Genomic DNA, 19,837 nt, shown 5'->3' with positions numbered 1-19,837 from the left:
CTGACGATGAAAAAATCAAATCGGCTGCTCATCCGACTAAGCATATAATCAAAAAAGCTGCTCATCCGACTAAGCAAAAATCAAAATGACTGCTCATCCAACCAAGCAAATAATTCATTGTCAAACTGTCTGTCGGTAAGATTAGGCAAAAATACTGGTGGCATCATCTGTGTTAACAGTCGGTAACAATTTCGTGGGTAAAGCTTACCATCGTGGTGGTAACATACCGACTGCTAGTAAGGTAGGAATCAAGATCGGCCGGTACGCTGCCATCTTTGGGGTTAGAACTCTCGTATATACACTACTGATATCCCTGACGAAGAGTCAGCAGCAGCAGCACTACTTCATCCGAGCGACGAATGGCATCATTTGCTCAAAACTTTTTTTCTTCATACCTCGGTCGAAAGTACGTACTTTCGGCCCTGATTTCAAAAGAAAGTCCAACTTTTGTGCCTTGCTAACGCTATGAATGCGCCCTCTACAACAGCGGAAGTAAACATTTCTCTCGTGCATGCCGGTACGCGAGACTGCCACAACTGCCGTCATTGCCGGCTACTACCACATAGTTAACCATAACTGTCTTATTGTTGTTCCGCAGGATCAAGAGATAACGTTAAATTTCTTCAATTTATGTTAATTAGATTCTAATAAGATACTAAAAAATAAAATACAATGAGTGAAATCATTTCGAGTGACGAATCAATGGACGAGGAAGAAGTGATCAGAGATTTTGATGCAGAGGCTGACTCAATAATACAAACCGGCACATTACCAAAGAAGTCAGCAGACAGGTACAAATTAGTCTACGATGCGTACAAAAAATGGGAGATAGACCATACAAGTTCTGTGTCAACTTCAGAAGAGACTGATTTGATTGTATATTTGAAAGAATTGAGTTAGAGGTTAAGCCACCCAACTCTATGGTCCTTTCGATCAATGTTAAAGAAGACCTTAAGTGCAAACAAAAATATTAACATTAATAAATTTCAAAATTTGAGAAGTTTTATTAAAAACAATTCCAAAGGACATAAATCTGAAAAGTCATTAGTCTTTGAGTGAAATCAAATAATGGACCTTATAAATAATGCACCAGACCTCACACATTTAGTTACAAAGGTAGGTATTAAAATTTATTTTATCAAGCTCTTCATTAAATCAAAATCTCATTCTTATAATAATAATTATTATTATTATTTCAGGTGATTCTTATATTTGGCATTTGTTGGGCCATGCAATGTAATGACCTTAGTGAAATTTAATTGGATGATATCGAAGATCCTGGTGATAAGTATCTTTTTTCTGTCAGCGAAACGAAAAATGATGTTCCTCGTAAATTTATAATTGGGGAACATTTTTATCCCAAGGTTAAGCAATACAGCTCTTTGAGAACTGAGGAACCTTTTACCAACAGATATTTTATCAAATATTATAATGGAAAATGCCTAAAGCAAGTCATCGGCAGAAATGAAATCGGTGAAACGCCTTACTTGATAGTAGATAAACAAGGAGAGTTCTGCGTAGGAACACCTTCTTTACCGACCAAGCCGACCAGTACGCCTATACATGCATCCCTGACGCAAACCCTTGAAAGTTACCCCCACTCTCGTAAGATAAAACGTGCTCTGCCGACCGTTCGTCGGTAAGAAAATCTCCCAAATGACCATGATTGTCGGTAAAAAATCCTCCAAATGACCATGATTGTCGGTAAAAAATCCTCCAAATGACCATGATTGTTGGTGAAAAATGCCTCAAATTGCCGTGGTGTTACCCCTTGTGGGATAAGTTGTGCTCTTTGTCGGTAAAGAAAGTCATGCTCATCGAGCGGGATCGATAACTGCATTACCGAGCGCACTCCGTGAATCCTCAGGCGTTCGAGCGGTCCCCATGGATCCTCGAACGTTCGACCGGGAATCCTGGCGTGTGTCAGGTTTTGAGAGCTTCCAGAAGGTTCGAGAAGATTCTCACGGCCTTGAACGAATCTAGACAAACAACGCGTTCGACAAGTTTCGACTTGACGGCGAGCGGCATGCGGTCAAAGGATTTCGGTGCGACGTTGAATTTTAGACAAACAATTCTCGGAATCATCCGACGAAAACAATACTCGGAATCGTCCGACGTGTTTCGACTCGACGGTGATCGGCATGCGGTCAAAGGATTTCGGTGCGATGTTGAATTCCGAAAGACCCGCTCTGGCCTTGAACGAATTTTAGACAAACAATTCTCGGAATCGTCCGACAAAAACAATACTCGGAATCGTCCGACGAGTTTCGACTTGACGGCGAGCGGCCTGCGGACAACGGATTGCGGTGCGACGTCGAATTCTGGAAGGATCCAACGTACAATCGAAAACACATCATTTCGGTAGCTTCTAGAAGTTTTTCAAGGATTCTGTGTGCCTGGTGGGAGGAATACGGCTATAAAAGGCTGAATTTCAGGTCAGAAAGACAGTCTTGCACCTTCAGCTCTCATGAAGAGAACTCCAAATAAAGCGGAAATAAATCTTCTTGCAAATGAGAAGTGCTTTGGAACAACAACGTGAATTGAAGAAACGACTAGAACTGCTCATCAAGAATATTGGAGAAGTAAAACATCTGCTGAAAATCAGATCTGACCTCAATCAACTCACAAGAGATTTTGAGCACGTACAACTCGACAGTAACGACCATGGACTTTTCAAAATTGAACGAAGTCGCTCGCCTGGAGACACGTCTGCCCTTGAAAAAGCTTTCGGACCTCGAAGTATACTTCGAATACCGAGTCAGTGGCGTTCGTCGGGTTAAAACGAAATTTGGTGATAAAATCGTTCTGGACTTGGAGGACTCTTTCACGATTTTTCTACCCAATCGACTGACCAAGGCCCTCCAAGAAGATGAAGATTTGTTCCAGAAGGTGACGACAGCCAGTAAGGAGATACGGTTGCATCTACGCTATCTTGGCGGACCGTACGGTCAACTTGAATTCGTATACGTATAATCTGAGTATCACATTCAAATATCCAGTGTCCTGTGGATGTCTTACGTTCAATAAACAAAAGAAAAAAAAGATTGAAATTGCATCTAAAATTAAGTCTTAAAATCTAAGAAAATGCCACTTCGAACACCACTAAGCAACGATGGAGGGTTTCGAGCTGTTCAGGCAAGACTAGAGTGCGAGGTCGACCGATAGCTGCGGTAGTATACATTCAGAGCCAAGGATCTGCGGTGTTGGGTTACTATCGCTCTAGGAATTCAAAACATGATGACGTTGGTGAACAGATTAGTCCAGAATGGGATGCAAGGTTGAGGCGCAGTTGAGATTTCGTTTGGAAAGTTTTTATTAATTTTATGAGAAAAGTATTAAATATACATATACATGTATATCTTTGACCCTGAAAGATTCTCGGAATCGTCCGACGAAAACAATACTCGAAATCGTCCAAAGAGTTTCGACTTGACGGCGAGCGGCCTGTGGACAACGGATTGCGGTGCGACGTTGAATTCTGGAAGGTTCTGAAATAAACTCTTAACTAGCGGGACCGACGTTCTGAAATAACGGTTGTTATTGACGATGCAAAATATTTTATTGAAAAAAACAACTCAAGATTGCAGTTTTACATGAAATTCGTAATGCTGATATATGAGTGTTCTTACTCAACGGTATCGTACCCATGCTTTAGGCAATAAGAATGAATAACTGTTCGAGTAGATACCGATTGTCTTTTGTGTTTGAGTAAAAAATTTCGCAGTAATAATACGTTTTGAGCTGCACAGTTTGGACGGAATATAGCGTGATGCGTACACTTTGAATTCGTGTCCGACATTTTATTCAATTTCTGCAACGACAGACAACCCAAATCCATCAAATCAACGACTTCAACTTTTTCACCCAGAATTTTCTGCAGCCAACTTTTCTTCTCCAAACCTTTTACGTTAACTGTTGAAGCCTCACGCAGCGATATACATTCGATGGTGAAGTCGAGCTTCTCGAAAGGTAAATCATCACCTTCCCAGGATAGTCCATGATAATTCCGTGACAGCCACAAATTTTCGCTTTTGAACGGAGCGAGTAAATAATTCCAATCGTACGGAGGTTCGAAGAGAAAAATTGACGGGTTGGTATCTTCGTCGAGTGAAACAACTGCCAACTCTTTTGGTGTAAAACCGGGACCCGGTCTTCTGAATCCTTGTACGTCGACTATGAACTCCATCGTGAAAAATACTGAATTGATTGTCACAACGTTTTTTACCAATTTACAACGGTTTTTATACCAATTTCCTCACACCACCGCTCAGCGAGTTATATTCAATTATACGATCACGTAAAATCAAGCAGTAGGCAGATGTACCGGTAGGAAAGTTATTTTTAGCCTCAAATTCGATACAAATATCTACCGGTCCAGATTTCAGAGCCTTGTTTTGTTTCGAACAGTCGATGAAAATCAAAGGTTCGTGCTGTAGAAATTCGCTCTTCGTCAACAGAGGCTAGGGTTCTTTGCCGTAATAGGTGGCTTGAAAGTTTGCGTACATCTCGTACAGTAATGCAAAGCGATTGTGACTCATGTCCAAGTTCAGGTTACCGTACGGATAATACTCGGAATTCAAGAAGAGCTTGACGTCAGTAATGTTACAGTGATCAAGATGACTGGCATTTTTGCCGGCTTTGTTTTTTCGATTCGTTTGAAAACCGAGCATGACAAATCGCGGTTTTGCCGAATGGGTGGACGTTTTCACAGTCCAAACGTGTTTCGTGGTTGCCAATAGCGAAGGATATTCGTACAACTCCCAACTGCGGAAGCTCATGGAGACTGGTGTATCTTTTTCAATGAAATTCAACAGTGTGATTTTTCGTTGATCCGAGAGCTTCACATAGGGTACTAACCATTCTACCTGATCGATCACGATTCTAAAGTCTTCGTCTTGATTTTGAACGATGGCATTTAAATTACTTTTTGATCTTGTAAGAATCAGCTCGTGTTTCGCGTTAACGATGATCTTGCGATAGTCTTCAGCGAAGCCCAATATCATGCTCAAAGGAATAACTACGTCAAAGTTGGCATCGGCATCAGTTAATTTTTTCGTTTCCTGAACATCGAGCCATCCAGCATTTTCCATAAGCCAACTTTGACCAGGGTTGAGCGAAGCGAAACCTTTCAGCAGGCTGGTCAGACCAACGTTTTTACATTTATCTATCTCTACGGCGTTGAGTTCGTACCGTACATCTTCGAATAAATGGCAGATGGCGTTATTGACCAAAGTTGTGATCGCCGCTGCAGTGCCGTCCGATTTGAGAAATTTTCCAGATGTATGCAGCGAACGCTTGCTCGGTAGTACGCATAAATCCTGATGCTGAACGGTGATTCGAATCTCATCGCTGTTGTTGGAAATTGACGATGAGTACGGTTTGTGTGCGTGTATTTCTTGGTGAGCGATTGATTCGTCAAAAGCGACAGGTGTTTGAATGCTCAAGATTTCCTCCTCCATGGTACGTAGCATACAACGAAACAGCAGAATCGTAGTTTCATTTGTCGGAAATTCCTTTTCCAAAAGGTATCAGCTTTAGACCCAGAGCTATCAGAAACTCCACGTTTCGACGTGTTAGCAGTTAGGGAATCGATCGATGACTGACTTGATCGGGACATGCTGACTGACTACTATAACTCTTTTTGGACAATCTGTTATATACAATTCCCATCGTTTATCGCGATTTGATGTGCAGTCTCACAGTCATAACTTCTCCGCGAAAATTAACCAGATCTCCGTCTTGATCGACTAACCGAAGCTGTACGTTATTTATGGTATTGACGGTGATCGGAAGGTAAATGACGTGCGACGGCACTTTCACGATCTTATATCCCAGCGGAACGATAGGGAAAAATTCGTAAATAAGATGCACTTTATGTCCATTGACGTAGGCGCTCGTTGTAATGCTACATTCGACTCGCGGCACGTTGACCTTGAGAATAGTTACAGGCATATCCGAATGGTGAGTTAGATTAGCTGCCAATACACGCGGTGTAAATCCGAGAAGCTGACCACTAGAATCGTCAGGTTCCAAATTTACGATATGGTTACATTTGATTTCGCTGCATAACGTATTATTGTTAGGCTTTATGCTGATTTCAATATTGGTATTTTTAACGCGTCTTGAACATACTTTTCAATATCCTCAATTTCGTAGCTGCCAGTGGATATAGTGACTACCTTATCGGCTACGTATATTTTACTTTGACCGACATCAACGTTGGGAATGGAAATGAAGGTTAACAGTTCAACGAGACCGAGAACATAATTTTTGTTCAGAGCAAGTTCGATCGGAGGAAAATATTGCGCTTCGAGAATCGAAGACGTTCCAGATACCGTTAATGTAAACGAATCATCCATGACTGCAAGTGCTCGACTGACGTTATCAAATTACGTGTCATGTTTATATAGCTTATCGCTTAGAAATTTCAGACACAAGTGTCCGCAATCGAATGTACCGTAATCCTGATACCTTTCGTCGTTGTACTCAACGCTACCAACACCGAGATATTTCACGAGGTCTAACGGCGGTTGAAGATGACCGAAACAGTCGAAGTAAACTACATCACTACCGCGTTTCTGATATGCAACCCAGTGTGTCCCAGGGCCATCTTTATCGTCGAGATTGACTACAGCTGTCTCGTTTTTACGCGGTCCGGTTTTGGGCATTTTTTTGTGCATAAAGACAACTCGGAAGTATGGAATTTTCATGATTTTTGCATACTTCAGCAAATCCCAGTTCGTCAACGCTCGGCGTGGTAGCTTGACATTTAGTTTTTTGAAAGATGAACACCGAAACCCTTTTTATAAGGTTTGAGATGGAGACCTTTACCTAAGGCGATCGCTTCTACCGTTTTGTTATGCCGTTTGCTTTCCTCGAATTCTCGTTCAGCTGCGCTCGCATCGTTTACAGCCTTTGCTATACCCGCAGCACCTCCCGCTAACGCTCCCGTAGCGCTGAGACCGGCAAAAATAGGTATGAGACAAGGTAGAAATCCGCCAACTTTTGAGGGTACCGGTAGAACGCGCGGTGATCGGACATTATGTTTACCACCTTTTTTTTTCACAGCTTCTCGAGCACCTCTGAGTGCAAACTTGATGCTCGTTTTCGCGTCGTACCTTCGAATCATAGACTGTTTTGCCGCTCGTGTGATTTTGTTCAAGGAAACGTTCTTAGATTTTCGACACCCCATGCCTAACTTTGTTTTCACCTTCATCGTGTTAGCTACAGCCCAAGTGGCCGCCTTTTCATCCAAATTTGCGTCCTTTGCGAGAACCCGTTTCCAGGCTTTTTCGGCTAATATTTTATCCGCAACGCTTCCAGCTTCAAGGTTCTCACGATTTTTCAAGTACGCTATATCGTGTTCCTTACACGCTGCATCGAGAGCATTGATACCGGAATCGCCTCTCGTGAGTCTTTTCGTCAACTTGGTGCCAGGACCGCAGTATTGGTAACCGGGAACATGCAACTCGATCGAAAGTTTGTTGATAATACTATTTACCAAACCTTTACCACTCGATCGTTTTTTTGACGATCGGTTACGATCACGTGTGTGCACAATCATGTCCGCTCTGCAACTGAGAGAAAGTTGTTATAAACGATGCATTTATAGAAAATCCAGCCAGTCACGTTTGAGATGAGGTTCGAGACACAATCGACCAGGCTGCCCGTGATGAATTTTGACAAATTTACGCAGCAGAGTACAAAACGGAAAAAACGTCATGGCGAATTGTTGCCGAGTAGTGTACGTGCGGTATTCTGCGGACCATCTAACTGTGGCAAAACCAACGCATTATTTGCGCTTATAACGCATCCGAACGGTTTGAGGTTCGAAAACCTGTCCGTTTACTCAAAATCTCTCAATCAACCGGAATACAAGTTTCTGAGTCAAGTGCTCGAAAATGTTGACGGTGTTGAGTATTACCCCTTTAACGAGCATGAGCACGTCATTGCACCGAACGAAATGCAACCTAACTTGATCATGATATTCGATGACGTAGCGTGCGAGAAGCAGGATAACATACGCGCGTAATTTTGTATGGGTGGACATCACGACGTAGACTGTTTCTATCTTTGTCAGACGTACGCTCAAATCCCTAAGCATCTCGTGCGCGACAACACCAACTTGCTGGTCTTATTCAAACAAGACGAGATGAATCTGAGACATGTTTACAACGATCATGTAAACACCGATATGTCGTACGTAGAGTTTAAAGACTTGTGTGCGGCATGCTGGAACGGTGACAAATATGGCTTCGTAGTGATCGACAAGGATAGTGAGCTCGGTAATGGTCGGTATAGGAGGGGATTTGACAATTTCATTAACATGACAAAAGAATAAAATACACGATCTTCGAAGACGACGAAACAGTAGCTTTCCAGAACTAGTTGTGTCAACATGCAGGAAATTCGTAAGGAAGAAGAAGTCTTGCATCGTATCGCTCAAGCGAGTAATGCGATTCGTCATAAGCACAGAATCCTCAGGACGGGAGAAAAGTCGCTGCAGAAAACAATGAAGGATGTCTTCAAACCTAAGGTAACCCCGCTGCAGGAATTAGTCAATGTTTCTCGAGGCACGAAACTTGTCAAGGAAGAGGTGAAGGAAGAACTCAAAACTGAAACAAAGGATGAGCCGAAAAACGAAATGGAAGCAGAAGATTCTTTTGCAACTGCAGAGGAAGAGGATCAAACTGTCACGGAATCGTCGGTGAGACCAGAGGATGAATATCTTCAGATGCTCAACGATAAACAAAGAAAGAACGAGTTGGATACCGTGTACGGGGTACAGAGTCTTTCTACTGCCGGGCTGATAATTGGTGACTCACCGATAAGCTTCGAGCGCGATTCCGTTCGCATCGGCGGGACGCTCTATCCGAAAACTCAAGGACTGCTGGAGCTGCTGTTTCAAAAGATGCCCAACAGCGCTCACGTTACCTGCAACGACAGGGAGAATTACAGAAATATCCTTCTCGCAACAAATGCTCACAGAAAGTACTATAGCGCCACCGAGCCTATCCGAAACGCTCAGAGCGCCAAATTCAAGCATTTGATTGCTGAGCTGCACAATATTTCTACGTCAGGCAAAGACGTATCACCATCGTCACAGATGTCGAAGCGTACGGGCAAAGGTGTACTGCTACCTCAGGCTTGGGTTACTCGACAAGGTGTTAAAACAGATTATATTTTCTGGGACGACGCTAACGAGCTGGTGGAACGTCTTCGTTTGCTTATCGCATCTCAAGCGGCTGGGAATACAAGTCACAACAACGAAATTCTGTCGATTCTGGAAGAATTGCGGGAAGCCGGAATCATTTATTAGCCAATTCTCGTCGACTCTGCAATCATTTACGAGATGAGCGTCGACGTGTTCAGACGTCAGCTGAATAAAAACACAGCGGCGAGCACTCGCGGTCCTCCGGGTGTCGGGTTTCAAATAACAGCGGACGAGCATAACGATATACGGAACAAGAGACTGTGCAATGTCGCAGATCCCGCAGAGCCGAACAATGCTGTAACTTTAACAACCTTCAGACCAAAATTCAACGTGCTGCAAAAACAAATCGACAACCTCAATCAAATGATCAAAGCTTTGGAGATCACCACGGAGAAAGCCTTGGATACCTTCTACACAGACTTTAAAACAGGCAGAAACCTGTCGATTCGAAACGCTGAAATCATTTCCAAATTGGACACCAGACTAATAGCGTTGGAATATGAAAGAGAAAAAGCAAGCACTGGTGACGGAACTGCAATAACTTGCACGCCGGAATCGCCCGAGTCGACGTGTAGACGTGCGCGGCATCGACGAGACTTGGCAGGCGGATCTTGTTGATATGACGTAGTACGCTGGACAAAACAAAGGCTACAAGTACATGCTCACAGTCATTGATATCTTTTCAAAGTATGCGTGGGCTGTACCAATAAAGAGCAAGTCTGGAGATGATATTACGAAGGCAATGGAATCTGTGCTTGTCCAAGGACGGATACCGAAAAATTCACACGTCGACAGAGGAGCGGAATTTTACAACTCGAAATTTGAATCGCTTATGACACGTTACGGAATCAAACTTTACTCCACGTACAGTAATTTGAAAGCTTCGATCTGTGAACGTTTCAATCGCACGCTGAAAGGTAAAATGTGGACACAGTTCAGCATGCAAGGAAGCTACAAGTGGCTCGACATCTTATTTGATTTGGTTTCGGTTTACAACAACACCAAACACCGAACCATAAGAATGAAACCGTCGGATGTCACCGTTGCAAACGAGAGGCTGTTATTACGTCAGGCGTACGGAAGGCTTCGAGCGATACTTACCATATCGGCAAAATTCAAATCTGGCGACAAAGTTTGAATCAGCAAATTCAAAAATGTCTTCGAGAAAGGTTACACTTCCAATTGGACGACTGAAATATTCACGATAAGTCGAGTGGAAAATACTCATCCTGTGACGTACAAGCTCAAAGACTACCGAGATCAACCCATAGCTGGTGGTTTCTACGAACAAGAGCTCCTCAAGGTTATGCATTCGGATATCTATCTGGTGGAGAAGGTGCTCAAGAAGCGTGGAAGAAAAATATACGTTAAATGGTTAGGTTTTGACAATACACACAACAGTTGGATAAACGAATCGGACATGTAAGATTTGAATAAATGAATTTTTTTTCTGCAAAAAACGTATGTGTCTCTTTATTTTATACCCGACACATAACAAGTATGCATCTTTGTTTTTTAGACAATCGACAGACATATGCATCGTTATACAATTTTTTATACTTCGGAGCGTTCTTATTAACCATCCTACATTTAATATTTTATACATCATGGTACAGTTGTAAAAATTAAGCCCTACATAAGAATAATACTTTATACGTCATGGTACAGTTATAAATTAAGTCCTACATAGATTACGATACGGTAATTATAAAGCCACGGTGCAGGCTTGTAACCCCACGGAAGCGTGTCGGTCGTGTTTTGAAACACGATCCGCTTGTCGTCATTCCATCTCAGTGCCACATTCTGCTGTTCTACGGTGTATACCTCATGCTTTCGACTCAATATCAAATGCTGATTTGAGGATAGATTTTCACGTTTTAACGCACAGTCCAAATAATCGTTGAAAGTTATTTTTCTTAACGCTGATCCTCTAACACTTTAGGCACGTTTGTTGTCTTTTACATCTCCCAAGACTCGGAATGCGTACAATTCAGCTCGTAACCCTACAAATTCTGACGTGATTTTCCCGTTATTCTCGTCTTTCATCAAGCCGAGAACTTTTCTGTTTGCTCGAGGTATTCCGTAAACGTTGTCAAGCGGATAATCCGACGTGTCGAATTTGTGCAAGTCCTCCTCCATATGTTCGTATATGTCGGGGACGGTAAAATTGTAAATCAAACTGTAGGTATCCATGTACATTAATTTTGCTCGGTCGCCAAATTTCTGCTCAATATAATTGTAATGAAAATCATAGATATATGTTCTAGACACATCCAGGATGGTGAAACCTGCATACAATGGTTTATTCAATTTGACTTTCCTATCACTCATTTCGACGATAACCATCTCTTTGTCGAAAACGGTGCAGCTGTGAAAATTAGGTTCGGTTATAGTAGCTCTAGCACCGTATCTTCCATCCCATTTCGTGATCAGCCTGACATCTCTATACTTCCTAACATTTTCCATTGTTTTGCCAAAAACTGCGTTGTTCATCAGTTTGTAAAAATTTTTCCCGAATTCGTTGTGAGATTTTTTGCGCGAATCGGTATTCAAATCTATGTATTTTTTGGGCCACGGGGTTTGTCTGAATTTGAGAACTTTGTGAATTTTGAGTAATTCCAAGCCTAATTGTAAGCATTGTTTCAAAATGCTGTAGTGAACAACGTAGTTTTTCTTGGAAAATAGCGTGGACGTCAATTTTGGCTCTTTATTGGTCGAAATCGGAGGTACATAGTGCTCCGTACACAATGGTAAATCTTTATGAGTTTCATGCAGTTTCGCAGGATACTCCAAATCTACCTCCAGCATGTAACCAAACTCCGCATCGTCCGAGATGGTAAGAACGTCGCATTGTCAGAAGTCTGATACCCATTCGAAGGAACTGTATGGCAGAGCAAAGCTCATAGCAGCACCGTACAAATTATTAACGTCAAAGTACATGAGATAAGATTCTTCGATCTCAGGATCGAATTCCACGAATACCTTTTTCGATAAACATAACCATGTCTATGTCGGTGAGAAGCTCGAGTTCGAAGCCTGTACATTTTAACATTGCATCAAACGACATACCGGGCGCTGTGTAGTAACGTAACGGGTCCAGTTTGTACGTCGTCCAACAATTCTGTCGGAAATTCTGAAAAACGTCAGCCAGTAAAAACAGTCCCGTCTGTAAATACAAGTCCAAATACTCTCCCTAAGTTTGGACGTTAAAAGTTTGCCATACGTCGCACGCGTGTTCGTTATCGTCGTCTGATATATTCCGGTCATTCAATTTTGAATAAAACCGTTCTTTGGTAAATGTTTCTCCTTGAGCTTCTCCCAACTGTCTACGTATTCGTACGGGAAGACACCTTTTCTAGTCAATCACCGAAATTTGTTCAAGCTACTGCAGAATTTACGTGTTATTGTTTTTTGACAATCGTTCAGATACGATGATAATTTATCGAGGCTGCTAGGCATGAAACGGTACGAATCTATGAAACGGAACGTTACATCCGTTCCCCTAACGAATTTCGTGAAGGAAATGTACTTTTCTTTATTAACAGGTAATAGTGTAACAGTATCTTCGAATGACGTTGCCAGGGCTTTGATCAGAAAATGCGAATTGTAACCCGAAAGATTGTGGAATATCACTGGGATTGTGTGCGAGTTTTGGTAATTTAGATTACAGCTGCGGTGAGCAGCACCACGGTACTTTCCCGTGAAATGACAGTGATCCCGATGTTTCACGTCTTTGGACGTGAACGGTTTTTCACAAATATGACAGACTGCCGATAAATCAAATGCGTTGATCTGATTGAAATTTAGTGGTTCCATCGGTACAACTCTTGTAGTATCTCTCTAACGAAAGTGCCAATTCCTTTAACTCGTTCACAAACCATTGGATGCAAGTTTCTCCGTGATTAATTTTGAATTTTGAAAGCGAATCGTCAAACGCACAATGCAGATAGTAAGCTATACTATACGGAAGATGCTTCTGATAATTTGTTCTATTTTCCCCAAAACTTTCATGTGTGGGTTGCAGTAAACATTGTAGATCCGCGTAAATGCAGAATAGAACGGTTTCTTTAAGCTTGAAATTTTTGAATTTGAGAATTTTGTCCTCTTCTGTTGGTAAGATGACTTTGGTTTTATTCGAATTCATGCAATCAACTCGATGCTTCAACAAACATCTTTCGAAATTAAAATGAGACAGACACTTATCGCACAACCACGTCTGATGTGAGCGTTTGGAAATTTGAGAACTTGTCAACCGCGACAAATTTCGAATCTATGCAAAATGACGTGTTACATTCTTTTCAATATTTTCCATACTATCATCGTCATCGTCGTTTTCAGACTCTATTACTAAAAGATGGATTGTAGGCATATCAGACTTGTTTCGACTCATATAAATGGGTACAATTTCACTACGCTTTTGTTTTTCCGTATCATCTATACCGTAGACGTTAATTGAAAGTTTGTTAAGTTTCTTAAATTTTGGAATCTGCTCTAAAGACATTGGAAAATGCAAACCGTCATATTGTAGCACTGAGCTGAAATGTGGATATGAAGTAATTTCGCTGGGATTGTTGTTGGCTGGAAGGAGGGCTGCGGTGACCGACCAGAGGTAGCAATACGCGTCTCTGTTGCGGATGTTGACGACAGCCTTCTTATCTTGAATACCTTTGGGTAGTGGTGTGTATGTGAACACACCGCCTCGCAGTGGCACGTACTGGTTGATATTTACAGTCAAATTGATTATTTTAGTCAGCGACCAACCAGAGTCTCTCTCTTGAAAATCTTTCACCTTGGCCAACACTTTTTGCTTTACGTTCTCTTCGAACCACCCGTGTATGTCAGCTGGCTGGAGGATGATTTGGTTTTTGGTGTTATAATATTTCATATCCTCAACAAGTTCAGCGTTTTTCGTTATATTGAATTTACAACCCAAGACACAGTTTGCTTTTAAACTTTCCATTTTTCGTAGCATTTTTTTCAGTCTTGCAACGACGAGGTGTTTCGCATCTTCCAAAAACCTGTTCAAATCTTTATGCCGCAGATTGATAATGGCTCCCATTCGAATTCGGCTCTCGAAAGCTGTCTCCAAATCTTCCCACCTTCCTCGATCGCTTCTTCGTCGGCTTCGTAATCCGTCACCCACTTTTTGAAATTGTTGAAATGTGACTGTCAAAGATTTCAGAATTCCAATTGTAGTCAAAATTCTTGTCTTCTACTCGATCGTTGAGGCGTTGTTGCGTAAGATTTTATTCAAAAGCCTGGTATTTTGGGTTCCGAATCGAATCCATTTTGCAATTTCTGCCGGTGACGATTTTTCAGATAAAATCTTGAACGCCGTTTCCATAATTTGTATTAATTTCAAACACTTTTCGGAATCCATGTTTCTTCTTCTTCTTTCGATCACACACTTGACAAAGATAGAGTTGCAAAGCTTGCTCTAGAATGATCGCACTACGCTGACATGGTCCCTTATATGGGTAAATACCGACGTGACTCACACACACCGAGGCGGCGTCTTCACAGGGCTCACGAACTCAACGTCGCACCGCAATCCGTTGTCCGCAGGCCGCTTGCCGTCAAGTCGAAACTCTTTGGACGATTCCGAGAATCTTTCAGGGTCAAAGATATACATCTATATATTTAATACTGTTCACAACAACATTGTGAACGCAACTCGTTGGTCGCGCGCCTTCCAACCCACGCGAGGCAACCAGCCTTGCACACTTTCCAATCACGCGACCCAGAAGAAAGTGTGACGTCACGCGCGCCGCTCACGCCACCCACGCAGCCGAGCGCGTTGCGTAATCAACCAACGTGGTCTCCCGCTGCCAAAGACCAACCGAGGCTGCAATAAGAGACGGCCGATCAGACCGATCGGCAGGACACTTCGGGTTCACCTCGTCCTGAAAAACCCTACCGACGCTGACGCTTCAACGCCACGCCGTACCTGCTCTTCAACGCTACGCCGACGTTTGACTGACGCTACAACGTTTGACTGACGCTACGACGTTTGACTGACGCTACGACGACACTTTATAAGACAGACCGGACAGCAGAACAATTGCATGACGGATCCTGTTTATCTGGCTGCGGCCAGCCCACTGACAAAAACATCAGCTTCAAACCCGCCAGTTCTGTGGATACTGCATTCGATCGAGATCCCATCACGGCCTCTCACCAGACCTCCAGCCGTGTTACTTTCCTTGTGGGATGTCCGGAGAGCCCGACTGACTTCACCAAGCTACCACAGACGCATCCCAGCTCCAGTCTCCCCATTTCCCGAGCCGCAGCGCTCGTTTGTGTCGACTGCCACCCAGACGACCGACAGTGAGTGGGAGTCTCCTGTAAAGACGGCTGAGAACCGCCGTCCCCCGACACCACCAAGCTCTCCAGAGAGCCGGTACACTCCGCCACCTAGGACTGAGACTGACCCCCCTCGACGGCCGACATCCTCACTGCAGCCTCCACCGCAATTTAACAAGACAAAAACCATTCCTATTATCACTTGGCAACCTTCACTTTAACTGTACATATGTAAATAAAATAAATAAAATGTAAATATAAACTCAAAACCACAAAACTCATCTTTGACTTCAGCGACCCACACCTTCCACGCGGTTCGGTCAAACTACGAGCCATCAGATAGCGAACAAATACTTTTCTCATAAAATTAATAAAAACTTCTCAAACGAAATCTCAACTGCGCCTCAACCTTGCATCCCATTCTGGACTAATCTGTTCACCAACGTCATCATGTTTTGAATTCCTAGAGCGATAGTAACCCAACACCGCAGATCCTTGGCTCTGAATGTATACTACCGCAGCTATCGGTCGACCTCGCACTCTAGTCTTGCCTGAACAGCTCGAAACCCTCCATCGTTGCTTAGTGGTGTTCGAAGTGGCATTTTCTTAGATTTTAAGACTTAATTTTAGATGCAATTTCAATCTTTTTTTTCTTTTGTTTATTGAACGTAAGACATCCACAGGACACTGGATATTTGAATGTGATACTCAGATTATACGTATACGAATTCAAGTTGACCGTACGGTCCGCCAAGATAGCGTAGATGCAACCGTATCTCCTTACTGGCTGTCGTCACCTTCTGGAACAAATCTTCATCTTCTTGGAGGGCCTTGGTCAGTCGATTGGGTAGAAAAATCGTGAAAGAGTCCTCCAAGTCCAGAACGATTTTATCACCAAATTTCGTTTTAACCCGACGAACGCCACTGACTCGGTATTCGAAGTATACTTCGAGGTCCGAAAGCTTTTTCAAGGGCAGACGTGTCTCCAGGCGAGCGACTTCGTTCAATTTTGAAAAGTCCATGGTCGTTACTGTCGAGTTGTACGTGCTCAAAATCTCTTGTGAGTTGATTGAGGTCAGATCTGATTTTCAGCAGATGTTTTACTTCTCCAATATTCTTGATGAGCAGTTCTAGTCGTTTCTTCAATTCACGTTGTTGTTCCAAAGCACTTCTCATTTGCAAGAAGATTTATTTCCGCTTTATTTGGAGTTCTCTTCATGAGAGCTGAAGGTGCAAGACTGTCTTTCTGACCTGAAATTCAGCCTTTTATAGCCGTATTCCTCCCACCAGGCACACAGAATCCTTGAAAAACTTCTAGAAGCTACCGAAATGATGTGTTTTCGATTGTACGTTGGATCCTTCCAGAATTCGACGTCGCACCGCAATCCGTTGTCCGCAGGCCGCTCGCCGTCAAGTCGAAACTCGTCGGACGATTCCGAGTATTGTTTTTGTCGGACGATTCCGAGAATTGTTTGTCTAAAATTCGTTCAAGGCCAGAGCGGGTCTTTCGGAATTCAACATCGCACCGAAATCCTTTGACCGCATGCCGATCACCGTCGAGTCGAAACACGTCGGACGATTCCGAGTATTGTTTTCGTCGGATGATTCCGAGAATTGTTTGTCTAAAATTCAACGTCGCACCGAAATCCTTTGACCGCATGCCGCTCGCCGTCAAGTCGAAACTTGTCGAACGCGTTGTTTGTCTAGATTCGTTCAAGGCCGTGAGAATCTTCTCGAACCTTCTGGAAGCTCTCAAAACCTGACACACGCCAGGATTCCCGGTCGAACGTTCGAGGATCCATGGGGACCGCTCGAACGCCTGAGGATTCACGGAGTGCGCTCGGTAATGCAGTTATCGATCCCGCTCGATGAGCATGACTTTCTTTACCGACAAAGAGCACAACTTATCCCACAAGGGGTAACACCACGGCAATTTGAGGCATTTTTCACCAACAATCATGGTCATTTGGAGGATTTTTTACCGACAATCATGGTCATTTGGAGGATTTTTTACCGACAATCATGGTCATTTGGGAGATTTTCTTACCGACGAACGGTCGGCAGAGCACGTTTTATCTTACGAGAGTGGGGGTAACTTTCAAGGGTTTGCGTCAGGGATGCATGTATAGGCGTACTGGTCGGCTTGGTCGGTAAAGAAGGTGCTTCTACGCAGAACTCTCCTTGTTTATCTACTCTTGATAGCATCCTATTTAAAATTGCCTAACTCTAAAAAGTATACTGGACATTGTTTTCGGAGAACTAGCGCGACATTATCATCCAACTCAGGTGCTTTTATAACAATGCTGAAACAGTTAGGAGGATGGAAATCTACAAATATTGCACAAGGTTATTTTTTTAATCAGATTGTTTGTAATATCATCGTTAAAAATGAGTTTATTATATTCATATTCAGTTCTTCAATATGTACTGAAATGATACTTATTTTGTGTCAGTAAATCTTATTCAACTTCTTACAGGATATGTGGAGAATTCGATGAAAAATCGAGAAAAAACTCATGAAAGCATAACCTATGCAGCCGCATCCACCGTAACTGATCCAGAAACATCAACAAGTTCAGCGAAAAACGACTGTTCAGTTGAAATAACGAATCCAAAAAATTCTGATGAATCTTCACATGCTAAAGTAGACTTTCACACCTTTTCTGACGATTTTGAAATTGATGATGAGGATCTTGCTAGTATTGATGAACTTGATGAACCTGAAATACCGAAGTCACCACAGGTGTTTTCCAGAACCGCGAGCTACGAAAAAATTCTTGAACCTAGGAATAAACAAATGATAAAACCTAGTCATTTAAAAAAAAAACCTATTTCGGTTTTTTCAAAAAACAAAGACAATAAACTACCGCAAAATCCAATCAAAATCATCGGAACCGATCATTGTACAAGCGAACAAACGTCACAATCAATCTCTTTTAATCCAACTACCGATCAAAATCCGGGTAATATTCATCAAAACTGTACATTTCATGGAAATATTATCAACAACTTTTATTTCAATTGCGATAAATAGAAAGATGACAAAAATAATAATTTATAATAGTACTATCATATAAATTCAATTATTTTATTATTTTTTATGCTGGTACAATAAATAATATATTTGTTATTCATTTATAATTATAATTTTAATTCATTAATAAAAATATTTGTTCAAATTTGTATTTTTCTTCCATTATCATTGTATTTGATGCCTGCCCCCGACCAGCAGCACTCGCTTTGCGCGTGCAGCAAATGTCGGGCAGGCATTAAAAAAGGATATGCATATTTATCTATATATAGTATACACCACACGGGCCGATGGTATGCAGGCCCTGAGCTGCGCGCCGTGGAGCCCTTGGCTTCGCCTCGGGCCCTACTCCGCGCAGTGCAGGAAATTCATACTTTCGGCCCTAGTAGTGTAATATACTATTCTTCGGATACAGATCTTGTATCCCGTAAAATTTGAAAAAAAAATAAATAAATATGCGGAATCTCATCATTTGTACTATATTTTCATTGACTCCACAGAGTGCTCTTCATGTGCTGAAATTTTTTTTTTTTCAATAAAAATTAAAAAAAAATTCATAGCTTCAAAACCAAATCTCGGCCCATTCTGAAACTTGCACACGTTTTTGAACACTGAGAGAGGGATACCCTCTGAAATTTGTAGCGAAAAAAATGATGCTGGTTTTGAGTAATCTCAAAAACCAATATTTTTTGAGTTTTTAAGAGCTTTCAGCGGCCTTGATAAATTTTTGCATGTTTTCACGTTAAAGTTCACTCAAAACTAAAACTTCTTTATTCAAACATTTTTGTTATATGATCAACAGTTTACGAGCTATAGTTAATTAAAATTGGGACATTCTCGTAGTCTGCATAATCTATATGGGCTGCTCAACTCTGAACGGCATCGAATGAAAATCTGAGAAAAATCACACATACTCTTAACGACTATTCAAAATATTTCACGAAGTTTAGAAAGATTCTGAGGGGGTCAGGCTTTTGGTCAGGTCGATTTGACGTGGAATGCCCCATAGGTATATGCGTTCCACGTACGATATTAATACCTCCATTTGCGATTAATACTTGATGCATACTATGAATTTTATAATTTTCCAGGGGACAAACTAAATTATCTACAGTAATACGTTTTTAATATGAAATTAGAACAATTATTTATTTCGAAATGGGATTCTTTTCGACATGCGCTCGATCTATTCCCTGACATTGGTATTCGTAATTATTCGAATAACTTTACGTGTGCTCTCTCGATCTTGACTTTTCGTAGACATAGAATCGAAATGCTGTTTCAGCTAG

At 42.0% G+C, this 19,837-nt stretch overlaps 1 protein-coding gene across 2 annotated transcripts in view; it reads right to left on the bottom strand.

The window, feature by feature from the left end:
- LOC107217132 (transmembrane protein 8B-like) overlaps positions 1-19,837 on the bottom strand; it is a 557,855-nt gene that overhangs the window by 372,908 nt on the left and 165,110 nt on the right. Inside the window, exon 2 of one of the 2 annotated variants that reach the window (XM_046738347.1) lies at positions 8,826-8,934. The exons of the other annotated variant lie outside the window; for it this stretch is intronic. The gene's annotated coding sequence lies outside the window, so the exon portion shown is untranslated. The remainder of the gene's footprint in view (positions 1-8,825; positions 8,935-19,837) is intronic. 2 annotated transcript variants of the gene reach the window in all.

This window comes from Neodiprion lecontei, chromosome 4 (genome assembly GCF_021901455.1).
Source record: "Neodiprion lecontei isolate iyNeoLeco1 chromosome 4, iyNeoLeco1.1, whole genome shotgun sequence".
Taxonomy (NCBI): domain Eukaryota; kingdom Metazoa; phylum Arthropoda; class Insecta; order Hymenoptera; family Diprionidae; genus Neodiprion; species Neodiprion lecontei.
This window is presented reverse-complemented; position numbering and strand designations above follow the sequence as displayed.